Consider the following 15,344-nt stretch of genomic DNA (forward strand, 5'->3'; position numbering starts at 1 on the left):
AAACCTTTACAAGACGTTGCATGAGCAACCATCTTGTGAATCTTTCTTAAACAGCGAAAGTAATGTAGCCTTACTGCAGTTTTATACCGTTCATTTTGTGTAAGCACCAGACAGACTTCGTTCTGTTCGAGCGCATCACTTCCCAGCTTGTTTTCCATGTCTTTTAGTAGTAATAATAACTCATTTTGTTGTCAAGTGTTGCTAAGCCTGTTCTATTCCTTAAATGCTGTCTGTTTTTCAAACGTGCTATTAAACATGACTGACATTTTGTTTTGACTTCACAATTTATTTGCATCACTTGTTTCTACAAGTGCACTTCATACTTTCATGTCATGCAGGTAACAGAAAGTTTATTCTAGGTGGAAGTAGCACATGGTTTATTTTGGTCTACTTGTGGGGTTTAAAGACTAGTGTTCTTTTGTTTCCTTCTTTCCAATGGAAAAAGCTTTAACAGTCTTCAGCAAGCACTGGCACTAAACCTGGGCCTTTTTGATGTACTGGCGTGTTGGTCATTTCCAAATTACATGCTTAACAACCTTCCAGTTAATTGGATTTTTTGAAAGATTGAATGGTTAATTTTGCAGTGTAACACCACCAAAATAAAATGACATTAAATAAATATTTTTATGCAATGAGGTGCATCAATAAGATACTGCTTTATTATGTACAAATTACAAAGTCGGTTCCTCACAGTCTCCCTTTATTTGTATACCCGTACAAGTGAAAAAATATTGCAGGCTACTGAGTATCCATATGGTACAGCAATTGAACACTGGTGTTCCATCACTAACATCATGTTTGACTTAAAATCACTTCATTTGGCACATAGCATAAAAAATACACACCTCAAGTCAAGAAATAAGAAAGTAGTGCACGCGAACAACAGCTGCCAATGAAATATAAAACTCTTAAAAATCAAGAATCAGCTAAAAGCAGAAGTAATAAAGGTCTGCAATAAAAACATTGAGATATGCACAAGCATTGTTGGAGCTAACATCACAGTTGATTCAGAAATTATATTACTATGCCTATAGCAGTAGCTAAAATGCGCATCTGGGTTTACACTGCAGCAAAGTAATGTAGCTGAACAACAGCTACCAATCAAATATTAAACCTGTAAAACGCAATCAGGTACTAGATGTAGCAGCAATGGGTTGCAATAAAAACCATCCTTTAAATCTGCACAAGCACTGTGTATCCCATCAGTGCTGTAACTGGACTAAGCACAGTATAATTAGTGAGCAGAGATGGCACAGGTCAAGCAAACTAAAAATAGGAACATGCTATCACATTTAAAATCACAGAACTAGAGCAGTTCCATATCATGAGCGAAATAAAATATGAAACATGCTATCACATTTAAAATCACAGAACTGGAGCAGTTACATATCAGAAGCACTTGAAGCATGTTGCGGCCAGTCTTCTTGCATTGAAATGAAAAAGTGGTATGATGCATATTTTATACATTCATAGCTAACATCACAGTTGATTCAGAAATTATATTACTATGCCAATAGCAGTAGCTAAAATGCGCATCTGGGTTTACACTGCAGCAAAGTAATGTAGCTGAACAACAGCTACCAATCAAATATTAAACCTGTAAAACGCAATCAGGTACTAGATGTAGCAGCAATGGGTTGCAATAAAAACCATCCTTTAAATCTGCACAAGCACTGTGTATCCCATCAGTGTTGCAACTGGACTAAGCACAGTATAATTAGTGAGCAGAGATGGCACAGGTCAAGCAAACTAAAAATAGGAACATGCTATCACATTTAAAATCACAGAACTAGAGCAGTTCCATATCATGAGCGAAATAAAATATGAAACATGCTATCACATTTAAAATCACAGAACTGGAGCAGTTCCATATCACAAGCACTTGAAGCATGTTGCGGCCAGTCTTCTTGCATTGAAATGAAAAAGTGGTATGATGCATATTTTATACATTCATAGCTAACATCACAGTTGATTCAGAAATTATATTACTATGCCAATAGCAGTAGCTAAAATGCGCATCTGGGTTTACACTGCAGCAAAGTAATGTAGCTGAACAACAGCTACCAATCAAATATTAAACCTGTAAAACGCAATCAGGTACTAGATGTAGCAGCAATGGGTTGCAATAAAAACCATCCTTTAAATCTGCACAAGCACTGTGTATCCCATCAGTGTTGTAACTGGACTAAGCACAGTATAATTAGTGAGCAGAGATGGCACAGGTCAAGCAAACTAAAAATAGGAACATGCTATCACATTTAAAATCACAGAACTAGAGCAGTTCCATATCATGAGCGAAATAAAATATGAAACATGCTATCACATTTAAAATCACAGAACTGGAGCAGTTACATATCAGAAGCACTTGAAGCATGTTGCGGCCAGTCTTCTTGCATTGAAATGAAAAAGTGGTATGATGCATATTTTATACATTCATAGCTAACATCACAGTTGATTCAGAAATTATATTACTATGCCAATAGCAGTAGCTAAAATGCGCATCTGGGTTTACACTGCAGCAAAGTAATGTAGCTGAACAACAGCTACCAATCAAATATTAAACCTGTAAAACGCAATCAGGTACTAGATGTAGCAGCAATGGGTTGCAATAAAAACCATCCTTTAAATCTGCACAAGCACTGTGTATCCCATCAGTGTTGCAACTGGACTAAGCACAGTATAATTAGTGAGCAGAGATGGCACAGGTCAAGCAAACTAAAAATAGGAACATGCTATCACATTTAAAATCACAGAACTAGAGCAGTTCCATATCATGAGCGAAATAAAATATGAAACATGCTATCACATTTAAAATCACAGAACTGGAGCAGTTCCATATCACAAGCACTTGAAGCATGTTGCGGCCAGTCTTCTTGCATTGAAATGAAAAAGTGGTATGATGCATATTTTATACATTCATAGCTAACATCACAGTTGATTCAGAAATTATATTACTATGCCAATAGCAGTAGCTAAAATGCGCATCTGGGTTTACACTGCAGCAAAGTAATGTAGCTGAACAACAGCTACCAATCAAATATTAAACCTGTAAAACGCAATCAGGTACTAGATGTAGCAGCAATGGGTTGCAATAAAAACCATCCTTTAAATCTGCACAAGCACTGTGTATCCCATCAGTGTTGTAACTGGACTAAGCACAGTATAATTAGTGAGCAGAGATGGCACAGGTCAAGCAAACTAAAAATAGGAACATGCTATCACATTTAAAATCACAGAACTAGAGCAGTTCCATATTGCCACGTATCATTGTAGTGTTTGTTCGTTCACGCTCAAGGCTGCAGGAAAGGGCTGTTATCATTTTTGTTCGTGACGCGAGAAGCGACCAGTCTAATCTCGATTGATCGCAGCCACGAAAGGCTGCATCTAGGTTTTTCCAGATTACTGTAGATGATCTTGTCCTGCTATCTGGAAGTTTCTTTGCCGGCTTTAAATTCAGCGATGCCGCGAGCGGCGGGCATTCGTAGTTCGACGATTGACGAGCACGCTTGTTGCTTACGCCGCCACCGAGTGAGTCAGTTCTTTTGCGGGCGCAAGTCAGCCCAAATAAAGAGCTTTGTTTGCAAGTATTTCTGTTGTCTTCCTGACCGCTGGACTGCCGTCACTACAACGTGACATCTGGTGGAGGTGCTGGGTAGCCTTCCATGTACCGGACACCCCCTACAAGCCGTGACGCCAGCCCTCTGAGTCATCAACCGCAGGACCTGAGTCCAGTCCACCGCGCTAGCCGACGCCTGCAAGGGGACGCACCAGAGTTCGGGAATCTGCCGGACCCTACCCGGAAGCGGAAGCCAGCCGCAACGTCTACCATGAGCTTGCCCCAGACGACGACTCCAATCATTCTTCACCAGCCCCGGGTGCCACCAACCTTCGACGCTTCGCCTGCCGCCGACCCCGAAGAATGGCTGGAGCAGTTCGACCGTGTGGCTATCTTCAACAACTGGGACGATGCCACAAAACTTAGGTACGTCTTCTTCGCCTTGGAGGGACCAGCAAAAGTCTGGTTTGAGAATGAGGAAGCTAACCTCACGAACTGGGAAACCTTCAAGGAGCAGCTTCTAAAGACCTTCACGAACGTCGTGCGAAAGGAGAGAGCCCAGCAGCTGCTACAGTCTCACATACAAACACTACAATGATACGTGGCAATATCATGAGCGAAATAAAATATGAAACATGCTATCACATTTGAAATCACAGAACTGGAGCAGTTCCATATCAGAAGCACTTGAAGCATGTTGCGGCCAGTCTTCTTGCATTGAAATGAAAAAGTGGTATGATGCATATTTTATACATTCATAGGTAACATCACAGTTGATTCAGAAATTATATTACTATGCCAATAGCAGTAGCTAAAATGCGCATCTGGGTTTACACTGCAGCAAAGTAATGTAGCTGAACAACAGCTACCAATCAAATATTAAACCTGTAAAACACAATCAGGTACTAGATGTAGCAGCAATGGGTTGCAATAAAAACCATCCTTTAAAGGGACACTGAGGAGAGCACTATTAATATTTTTTTTATAGTAAAATCCGATAGTTCGGCATGTCATGGCTTTGTTGCCACTTGGCTGGCAGCGAAATATGCATGTATTTCTAAGAAATTTGGATTCGAAGTTGAAAAAGTTTTTCCCGCCGCTCTGATTCAAACTTGGGATTCTCCTATGACGACACAGGACTAAGTGACGTGAAACATGACGTGCGCATTACGTAAAGCAGACTCCGTGATTTCTGGCAGCCAGCAGTGCGGCTATGGTGGCTAGCATAGTGCGGCCTAGCAGCAGCCGAAAAGAAAGCTACCGCCGGCCGCACGTTGAAGGCATCTATCGGCTATTGCGGCCGTCGCTACAGTCGCTTCGATTACGTTTGCAGTGGCGTTTTGCCAGCGTTACGATGGATCTCGTTCTCGAAGTCGGCAACGAAGTTCTTGCAAATAGACACCTTTAGCATACCGTGTACCTTGTTACCGCTAGCGGAATACCGGGAGCCCGTCTACCGCCGGAAAACAGGCGCTGATTGGTCCCGATGCTTCAGGAGCGCGCGTAGTTGCCGGGCACATGGCGCCATCTGGCGAGGTCAAGGACATTTGCGCATGCATTGGCTGCGCCTCAGGGATTTGTGGCTTCTCGGGTCCTAGAATGGTTCTAGCAACACTGCTTTGTCCTATGACGACATCACGCTTGTACTTGCGAGTTTGGCCTGTGGCGGCGATACCTGTATTTTGGTTCTCGCTCTTTTCTACGTTACAAGAGCTTTGTTGTCAGTGTGAGTGGCGTTTTTGTAATCAGGAGCTGGTATTCTGTCGATACAAGCCAACTTCAATTTCTCCTCAGTGTCCCTTTAAATCTGCACAAGCACTGTGTATCCCATCAGTGTTGTAACTGGACTAAGCACAGTATAATTAGTGAGCAGAGATGGCACAGGTCAAGCAAACTAAAAATAGGAACATGCTATCACATTTAAAATCACAGAACTAGAGCAGTTCCATATCATGAGCGAAATAAAATATGAAACATGCTATCACATTTAAATCACAGAACTGGAGCAGTTCCATATCAGAAGCGAAATAAAACATGGAATATGCAGAAGAACCGAAAACTGAGCGAGTTGGTGCATGTTGAAGATGTAAAAAACAGCGCAGCGACGACGGACAAGACAGCAGGAAGAAGGACAAGCGGTGACTAACAACGGAGGTTTATTGAAAAACCATCTATTAATACCCTCCAAAAAAACCACCAGGACGCATGCTACCCCACAGTCAGTTCTAATCATACGAATCAAGATGCTTAATCTCACAGTCATGGAGAAGCACCGAGGCAGTGCTTACACACGTGTCACCATTCACGTGGATTTGATATGCGGCACACAGTTCCCTTGTTAATTTATCTCTATGCCTGCAAACAACTGTCGCCTCACAGAAAAGAGGACTGCACATTTTCTTATCGGGGCAAACCGGGATATCATTATTCAGGGGCAGTCTCTGTTATGTAACGCAAGGTTGGACGATGGGGGACCTTTTAAGGAGGGACGAGGGTCTTAAAACTAACTTTTTTATTTATGGCTAGAATCGCATAAAATTTTGCACACAGATGCATTATTCTCTTATGATTCCAAATATGTACGCTTGACCCTTTTCCATAAACTTTATCATCCTGTTCTGCTCCATAACGATTTTTTTCAATCACCTGAATCTCTTTTTCCACGTCGCGACCACCCGCTGAAAGTTAAACGCATATCATGCCACACTTCTTTTGCTAACTGTTTCGTACCACGTACTATAGTCGACTGGAATAATCTACCATCACACATCGCTTCTGAAAGGGATCTTAACAAGTTTCAGGACCTTCTAACCCAAATGTCTGTCTAGCTTTACTAATTGATTGTACCACTTGCTACATTGAGCTGTTTTATTATTTTGTTTTGTTCCTGCAATTGTTATTGCCTCTAAAACGCTATCTGTTCTTTTTTCGTGTAAATCACAATGTATACTACAGGTTTTTGTTTGTTTCTTGTTTTGTTTTCTACATGTGCTTTTTGTATTTATGTATTGCACCTTGGTGCTTGCTCATTCTTATTTTGCGTTGTGTGTCATTATTCCCCCCTATGTAATACCCTCGATTGAGGGCCTTTAGGGGTTTATTGAATAAATAAATAAATAATTGAGCTGGTGGTCTTAGATCTTACAAACTCTAGAATGTAATTAGTTATTTCTTACACAGCTTTAATGAACTTTGTCGTCGCATTCTGTTGTTTTATTCACATGAATTGATAGCCAGAGAGTTCTCATACCCGATGACATTCTTCGTTTTTCTCTAAAGGCATGTCATCCTGATATACTATGTCGAGGGTTGCAGTATTTTACACTGAAACTCGTTAAGCTAATTGTAAATTGCTATTTATACCTGGCCTAAACAAAAAAAGTAAGAATGTCATCGGGTATGGGAATTTGCTGGCTATCAGTTCATGTAATTAAAAGCAACAAAATGCAATGAGAAAGTTCATTAAAGCTGCATAAGAAATTCTCTAATTACACTCTAGAATTTAAGATAACTTTTGATCTAAGACCACCATTATCACTACATTTTTGAAATCAGAAGAGAGAAACACATCTGTGTGCAAAATTTCATCAGATTCTAGCCACAAATAAAAAGGTCACTTTTAAGACCCTCATCCCCCCTTAACAAGGTATTATGCTGGCATAGGCGGGTGTTCACACAATTTCCGGTTTGGCCGATGTATTTCTTGCCACACGAAAACTCAACGTCATAGACTACCCTTTCAGCACATGACACGAACCTATTTTGGTGTTTTATCTTGCAGGCTCTACTACCGGTTGTTTTTTGTTTTTTAGCCTTTGCTTTCCTATCTACTATGGCACATATTTTTCCAAGTTTTTCCGGGGCTGAGAACAGCACTTGAATGCCATATTTGGCGCCTACACTCTTTATGAAGAAAGATGAACATACGGTATAACCGCATGCCTCTACATGCTGGTCTGCTCAGATGGATGGCAGTTCTTAAAAGACTTTAGTTTCCTCAGAATTTTATTGCATGCAACCAAGTGCATGCAAGCAAGTTAAATGTGGAATAGCCGTTGCATGTTTAGGATCAGCACTTTCAAAGTCTTGTGTGCATGGAATGGCAAATACTTTTCGTCAGCAGGTTAGGAGATTACAATCAGCAGCCTTTCCAGAAGAGATAATCTTGCCTGCATGCAATAAACTTCTGAGGAAACCACAGTCTTTTAAGAATTACCATCCATCTGAGCAGACCGGTATGAAGAGGCATGCGATTATACCATATGTTCATCTTTTGTCCCATATACTAAAGAGTGTAGGCCTCAGATATGGCATTCAAGTGCTGTTCTCAGCCCCGAAAAAACTTGGAAAAATATGTGCCATAGTGGATAGGAAAGCAAAGGCTAAAAAACAAAAAATAACCGGTAGTAGAGCCTGCAAGATAAAACACCAAAATAAGTTTGTGCCATGTGCTGAAAGGGTAGTCTATGACGTTGAGTTTTCGTGTGGCAAGAAATACATCGGCCAAACCGGAAATTGTGTGAACACCCGCCTACGCCAGCATCATACCTCGCTAAAAGGTCCCCCATCGTCCAACCTTGCGTTACATAACAGAGACTGCCCCTGAATAATGATATCCTGGTTTTCCCCGATAAGAAAATGTGCAGTCCTCTTTTCTGTGAGACGACAGTTGTTTGCAGGCATAGAGATAAATTAACAAGGGAACTGTGTGCCGCATATCAAATCCACGTGAATGGTGACACGTGTGTAAGCACTGCCTCGGTGCTTCTCCATGACTGTGAGATTAAGCATCTTGATTCCTATGATTAGAACTGACTGTGGGGTAGCACGCGTCCAGGTGGTTTTTTTGGAGGGTATTAATAGATGGTTTTTCAATAAACCTCCGTTGTTAGTCACCGCTTTTCCTTCTTCCTGCTGTCTTGTCCGTCGTCGCTGCGCTGTTTTTTACATCTTCAACATGGAGCACGCTAACGTGTGTTACCCGACAACAACAACAAAAAAAAGCTGCTACGATTTATCAGCCGTCGCATTCCTCCAGTATCTCCATGATCCGCACCTTGCACCTGGCTGCGGCCTGTCTCCCCATCCTTTGTAATGTCAGCCCAACTGATAGGCCAAATGCCTCAGTCTCTGAAATTTTGTGCTGCAGGTGGGACAGTACCTGCTGTTCGAACGCATCAGTACCCCCTTTTCTTTTTTTTGCTGATGGCTCCCTAGTTGGCTGAGAGAGGGGTGGTGCCATCCGGCCAGGAGCAGGCTCATCCTCGGGATTAGGCGGCTCTGCGGGCACAGGTGCTGCGGGCACATCTGGCATGCTCTCAGCAGGCGATGCTCTGCCGTGCATTATCTCGTTGAAGATAACCTCTGGTGAGGTATCTATGTCCCCTCCTGCTGCCACTGCCGGGAGCTTTTGGAGGTTGCACACAGTTCTGCAACAAAGGAACAAATATACATGTCACTAATTCGACACCATGTTTTAGGATGAAAAAGAAAAATGCACTGCCTGCAATTAAAACAAAACTTTCTAATGCTGTGCTTAGTGGCAAGTCAGCTTTCCTTCCCAACCCTGACAAGCTATAGACTCCATGCGAGCAAAGAAAAACACGTTAAAAACGCAGGCAGACAGAAGATATGTCGAGAAGTGATGGGACCACCAAATAATTCTTCGGGAGAGAAAGACAAGTGACATAAGCTGCCGTGCACTTCCCAAGCTACTTCCTTTGATTACCTCGAAAAGTGGTGCACCTAGTGAGGTCCAGTTAGCATGGCAAACTTTTCAAATGATACATGCATAGCATTCCATTCTGAACCTGAAAAACTTGCTTCTTCCACAACACAAACGTGCAACCAAGAGTGAATGCTATAAATTTTACTGAAAATCACATTTTTTTCTGTAATGCACACCAGTAACAAGACCTAAACAACATATACAGCACAGCAGTGGAGCTTAGTAATTTTTGCACACTTTCTAACTTCAACTGAAAACTATAAAAGCGTGATCCAGATCGAGTGCGCTTTTTGTGAGTATTTCTTTTTTTCGCTTGCATTCCCAAACATTTTTAAATTCTTTCCATGTTCCGTGCGGGTCGCGAAACTGTTAAAGTAAATCTAGGCACCGCGTTCCAGTACATAAATAAAGTGGTAATCGAGCTATTTCTCGTTATCGCACATTCAGACATACGGTGCACGACTTAGCAGGTGTTTTTCTCGATCTCGCACTCTGATCAACTAATCTAGCTACAAGACAAGGCGTTCGGTCATTTCCCCCACTGCGTTAAGCACCCGATAGAAGGCTCACTTTCTTGGACGGCCGCAATTTCTTTAGAATTCCATCGCCGCGGAGAATTCCCAGGTGCTCCTCGACACGAAGCCGCTGCCGCTCCGCGTCGCCAAGTCGATTGCCTTCGCCTCCCGCGTGTACCTGTCCCGCAGGCGCTTCCACAGTTTGTGGCAATCTGCCACTGAAAGCAGCACGCATAAGGGAAACAATAAAGACATTGCACGTCTTCGATCCGTGCATTAAGACAGGCAGTGCACAGTATGCACTGCAAATGTCGAGTCAATGAGACACTCACCTGTGTCGAGGCCGCATAGCTTGCGGATCGCCTCCCACGCATTTGCTTTCCTCTCCACATCCCTGTAATCTAATCGTTTCGTATCGTAGACGCAGGGATGTGCGCGGATTCCCTCCAGTAGCCGCTCCACAACACTACTTGACGGCTCGGCGCTGTCCATTGTATTCTCGATATACGAGGGCTCGCCGCTTCCGCTGTAGCTGCACGCCGCCATTGCCTCTGCGCGCAGAGAATGCTGGGATACGTGGCGGACGCTGCCTGGCGTGGTCGGCGAGAAATAGCCGAGAGGCTATTTCCGCGTCGGCGACGTTGGTCTGCGCCGGGTGGCGCTGGTTACGTCCACTGCGTCGTTGCGTTGAAGTATAGACGTCGGCTTTTCGCCAGCGTAACGTCGCGGAGACTGACGCGCGCGCGCGCGCGCGTTACGTCGGACTATATCTACGCCTTTAAGCAGCGCCACCGTAGCGGCACGCGCAAGAAGACGAAGCTGTGGGCGCGCGGAGGAGAACGCTGGCTCGCGCAGCGAACGCTCTGGACTTCGGCCTCGGCCAGACGCTGCCGCCGCTGCTCTGCCGCTACCTCTTCTCAGGCAGCCCTGAATTAAACGTGGCCGCGGTCGCCTCCTGGGCGACCTCAACAGCGACCTGTACAAGTGGTGACCCGGCGAGCCGCGCCCTCTATCCCAGCGTCGTCCCAGCATGGCAGGCTGGCAAGCCCTGGATTTCAACCCCATCTCCCAGCGTTCCTACCTGCAGGCGTCGGTGGGTGGTTCGCCTAACTGGAGGCTGCGATGTCCTTGAACGGCATTACCATCCAGCGGTTTAAACACCCAACCCTTTGTGACATTCTCCCGCCCGACCTCCTCTACCGACTCTCCTGCCCTGTCTCAGGATGCCGGCCCTACGACGAGTTGCGCGCTGCCGTCCTCGTCTACTACGGCGCATCATAGTACCCGCTGCCGCTCTATGATGAGGCGGATCCGCTTTCGCCACCGCCAGCGCCTGCGCCCGCAATCGCACTCGTCTCCGGCTGCATCCTCGAGAAACAGCACGCCGCAACCATCACTGGCCAGTACTCTGCCGCTCCTGGCCAGCGTCTACGGCCCGGCTGCTTTAACACCGACCGCACCCGCGAATTTCTGCCCCCTCGCCAAGGACCTGACTCAAGACGAGTGGCAGCCCCCCGAGCTTCACGACCCTTCGCGTCTGCGGCTGTGGCCATTCCGCCCGCACAGCCCTGTCGTTTGGTTTGTGCAGGTGCACGCTCAGCTACACGTGAACGGCGTCCGATCAGGGATCTGGCGGTACCTCCTCGTGAAAAGGGAGTTGCCTGCCGATCTCTTTCCCAGCTTGACCTTCCGCCGCCGGGTGAACAACTTTCGATGCCTTGAAAGACGCCTTCTTCAAGTTTTTCGGCGCAAACCTTCCCCGCCCTACATCTCGCACGGTACAACCTGCTTCGGCTATAGACGCCCATCCACGTGCGAGCACCTGTCCCACGGCTCCTGCCCAGCCCTGCTTGCCAGCTGTGGTGCCTGCCCTGGGACCATCACCAGAAGAGCTCTCTCTCGACACGTGGCCCACCTCTTCGGAAAGTAACCCGACCTGCGGCGCAGCCCCGCTCGTCCTCACATGTTCACCTGTACCCTCCTGCCCATTTCCGGTGAGCCCATCTGTCCTTCCTGTCTCGAGGTGCGCATGCACGCCTTACGAGAGCCCTGTCGCTCATAATGCGCAACCCGCACCGCTTACCACGCCTCCCTGAGCACCTGTCGGCTTCGCTAGTGACTCTGTCTCTGCGACTGACAAGACAGCCGCCGAATGTGGTGGCATGCTTGCGACATGGACGCGTCTAAGCGGGCCCCATACAGCACCGCCTGTGGTCTCAGCACCAGCGCATCCCGTTCCTTCCGACGCTCACGTGGCGGACTTGCGCGCTCCTCCTTCAACCACTGCTGCCAGTAGCAAAGCCGCCCGTTTCTCGCTCCGCCTTCCCCTGCCTCGCCGCCTCGCCACCTCGAGCGCCTGCGCCATCGCCTCCGCTTCTAGCACTGCTGCTGTAGCAGGTGGCACCTTCTAGCACACCGGCTGGGGCGACGCACTTCACACGCTCGCAAATCTGGACGCTGGTCCATCTTCAGGCCATCCTCGAGCGCACTCTCAACTCTACCAGTTGCCCTCAAGACTGGATCACGACCATCTCGTCGTCGTTTTCTGGGTGAATTTTCACGTCTGCTGCCTCTGTCCTCACCGTCGCCTTTCTGCATCACTGGCCCGTTACGTAGCAGCCAGGCTCGACCGCCTGAGATTGGTTCTCCTGCCCGACGGCCTTCCTGGACTACCGACCTGAACTTACCGGCCTTTACTTCCCAGCTCATACTTTTCTGTTTCTTCTACGTCCTTACTTAGAGTTATCTCTCCTTTTCGTGCAAAATAGTCGTTATTGCTGGGTGCGGGTCACAGTAGCGCCACCGTATCGGCACGCGGAAGAAGACGAAGCGGTGGGCACGCGGAGGAGAATGCTGGCTCCCGCAGAGAACGCTCTGGACGTCGGCCTCGGCCGGATGCTGCCGCCGCTGCTCTGCCGCTACCTCTTCTCAGGCAGCCCTCAAATAAACGTGGCCGCGGTCGCCTCCCGGGCGACCTCCACAGCGACCTTTACACTTGTATAGGTTTTATGGTTTTTATTTCGCTGCCTTCTCGGAATCGGCAGTTTGCAGTGGAACCCTTGCCTCCATGAAAGTTTTAGATCAGTGGAAGGACTTCGGAAACTGGAAGCGACGAGGAAACTGCGAAATGGTCACACTTTGGAACTATACGCCCTACGAACCAGAAAGGCAGCGCTCAGTGTGGCTGCCAGCTCATGTGCGCTGCCGTAAATCGCTGCTACACTTCGCCACCACCAACCCGGAAAGCGTAACAATTATTCAATCTCCTTGGGCGCCAATGCATCGCCATGTCCTGTGCTGCGACTACAACGAATAAAACGGCTTGCTTTGCTTGCATCACAAAGCTCTCTTAAAACACAGGAAAGGAAGGAACCAATTAGAGCATCCGAGATATTGTTTTCATTGCTGTTCATAATACTGTGACAAAAATGTGACGACCCGCAACGGCCGTGCACTTTCACCCTGCTAATTGCCTGTGCACACTAAACACAAATCAACCCAGATCGGTGTAAAATGGCTCGTCGTCTAGCGTTCTACCTAATCGAGGTTCTAAATACACAGTTAGATTTTCTGTAGATTTTCACACCAAAAAACGGTGCGCTCGAGGTTGGCAACGGGAGAAGATGTGTTGTAGATTTGTATCCCAAAAAATACGGAGCACTTGCGGTTGGCAGCCGGAACGGATTTGGTGCAGATTTTTACACCAAAAAACACAGAACACTTACGCTAGACAACGAGAGCAGATTTTCACGGTGTCTTTGCGGTTAGCAATGGGCGGTTTCAACACCGGCGGCGGACAGTGCTACTCGGTTCCATCATCCGGTTGCGACTGTGGGCGAGTTGCAGCTTGCCTTTTTTAAGCCTTAGGTTAATCATCCACCGGGTCACTGCACGTAGACCGGAGATGTGTGTGGAGAGGGGGTTCTAGAGAGCGGTTAACATTACCCTGCGTCTGCTTAATATGCCATGAATCAATTAAGACCCTTCTGCGCGGACTTACACTAGACATCGGGAGCATATTTTCCCGGAGTCTTTGCGGTTAGCAATGGGCGGTTTCAACGCCGGCGGCGGACAGTGCATTCAGGTTTGATTGCACATTGTAGTTACAAACAGCATGTAGCGCCCCCGTTTTGGCACGCGCAAGGAAGACGAAGCGGTGGGCACGGGCAGAAGAGTACGCTCAGGACAGTTGAATAGTAACCTTTGCCTCCCGATTCTTGGCCGATCTCCCATTGTGGGAATGTGCCATCTTTTCAAACGCTAACAACAACCTTGGCCTCGGCTAGACGCTGCCTCCGCTGGTCTGCAGCTATCTCCTCCTCTCCGGCTGCCCTCAAATAAACGTGGCCGCGGTCGCCTCCTGGGCGACATCCACATAGATCTTTACATCGTGGTGACCCAGACGTTGCCCCATCTCTTCGAAAGATTCTCTTACTTGCGGAGCAGCCCCGCTTCTCGTCACATGTTCGCCTGCTTCCTCAGGCCCATTCCCAGTGAGCCCATGTGTCCTTCATGTCGCGAAGCTCCCATGCACGCCACATCACAGCCCTGTCGCTCATAATGTGCAACCCGCACCACTTACCACGGCTACCCGGGCATCTGTCGGCTTCGCAAGTGACTGTGCCTCTGCGACAGACGAGACAGCCGTCGAAGGTGGTGTCATGCTTGCGACATTGACGTGTTTCAGCGGCCCCATCCCGCACCGCCTGTGGCCGCAGCACCAGAGCATCCCCGTCCTTCCGACACTCACGTGCCGGTCTTGCGCCCTACTCCTCCAACCCCCGCTGCCAGTACCGAAGCGGCCACGGCTTTCCCGTCAGATGCCAGCCGCCCTTTGCTCGTTCCGCCTACGCCTGCCTTGCCGTTCCTTCGCTGCCTCGAGCGTCATCGCCTCCGCTTCTACCGCTGCTGCTGCTGCTACAGGCGGCCCCTTCTACCACACCTGCTGGAGCGACACACTTCAAACGCTCGAAAATCTGGACGCTGATCTATCTTCAAGCCATCCTCGAGAGCGCAGTCAGCCCTGCCAGTTGGCCTCAAGGCTGGTTCACGACCATCTCGTCGACGCTTCCTGGGTGCCTTTTCACGCCTGCTGCCTCTGTGCTCACCGTCCCCATTCTGCATCCCTCGCACGTTGCGAAGCAGCCAGGCTCGACCGCGTGAGCGTGGTTCTACCGCCTGACGGCCTTTCCCCGGACTACCGACCTGAACTTACCGGCCTTTACTTACCAATTTATACTTTTGTTTTTGGTTCAACGCTCTCCTTTCGTGTTTTCTCTACTTTTGCACAAATCGTCGTTCGCGCTGGGTGGGGGGCTGAGTAGCGCCACCGTTTCGGCACGCGCAAGGAAGACGAAACGGTCGGCACGCTCAGAAGAGAACGCTCAGGACCTTGGCCTCGGCCGGCCGCTGCCGCCGCTGCTCTGCCGCCCTCTCTGGCAGCCCCAAAATAAATGTGGCCGCGGTCGCCTCCTGGGGACCTCCACATTGACCTATACAAGCACATCGCCATACGGATCTAGTATCGTTTCTGTCGAGCGAGGGG

General features: G+C 47.6%; 1 long non-coding RNA gene across 1 annotated transcript; it reads right to left on the minus strand.

The window, feature by feature from the left end:
• Nucleotides 1-8,874: 8,874 nt before the first annotated feature.
• LOC149326387 (uncharacterized) lies at nt 8,875-10,556 on the minus strand. Its single transcript, XR_016286531.1, has 3 exons — nt 10,132-10,556; nt 9,855-10,017; nt 8,875-8,985 (listed from the first exon to the last, which is right to left on the minus strand). It is a non-coding gene; the product is annotated as an uncharacterized LOC149326387 (long non-coding RNA).
• Between the last annotated feature and the right edge of the window lie 4,788 nt (nt 10,557-15,344).

The sequence above is a fragment of the Amblyomma mixtum genome, chromosome 10, assembly GCF_055824585.1.
Source record: "Amblyomma mixtum isolate Tamu chromosome 10, ASM5582458v1, whole genome shotgun sequence".
Taxonomy (NCBI): Eukaryota; Metazoa; Arthropoda; class Arachnida; order Ixodida; family Ixodidae; genus Amblyomma; species Amblyomma mixtum.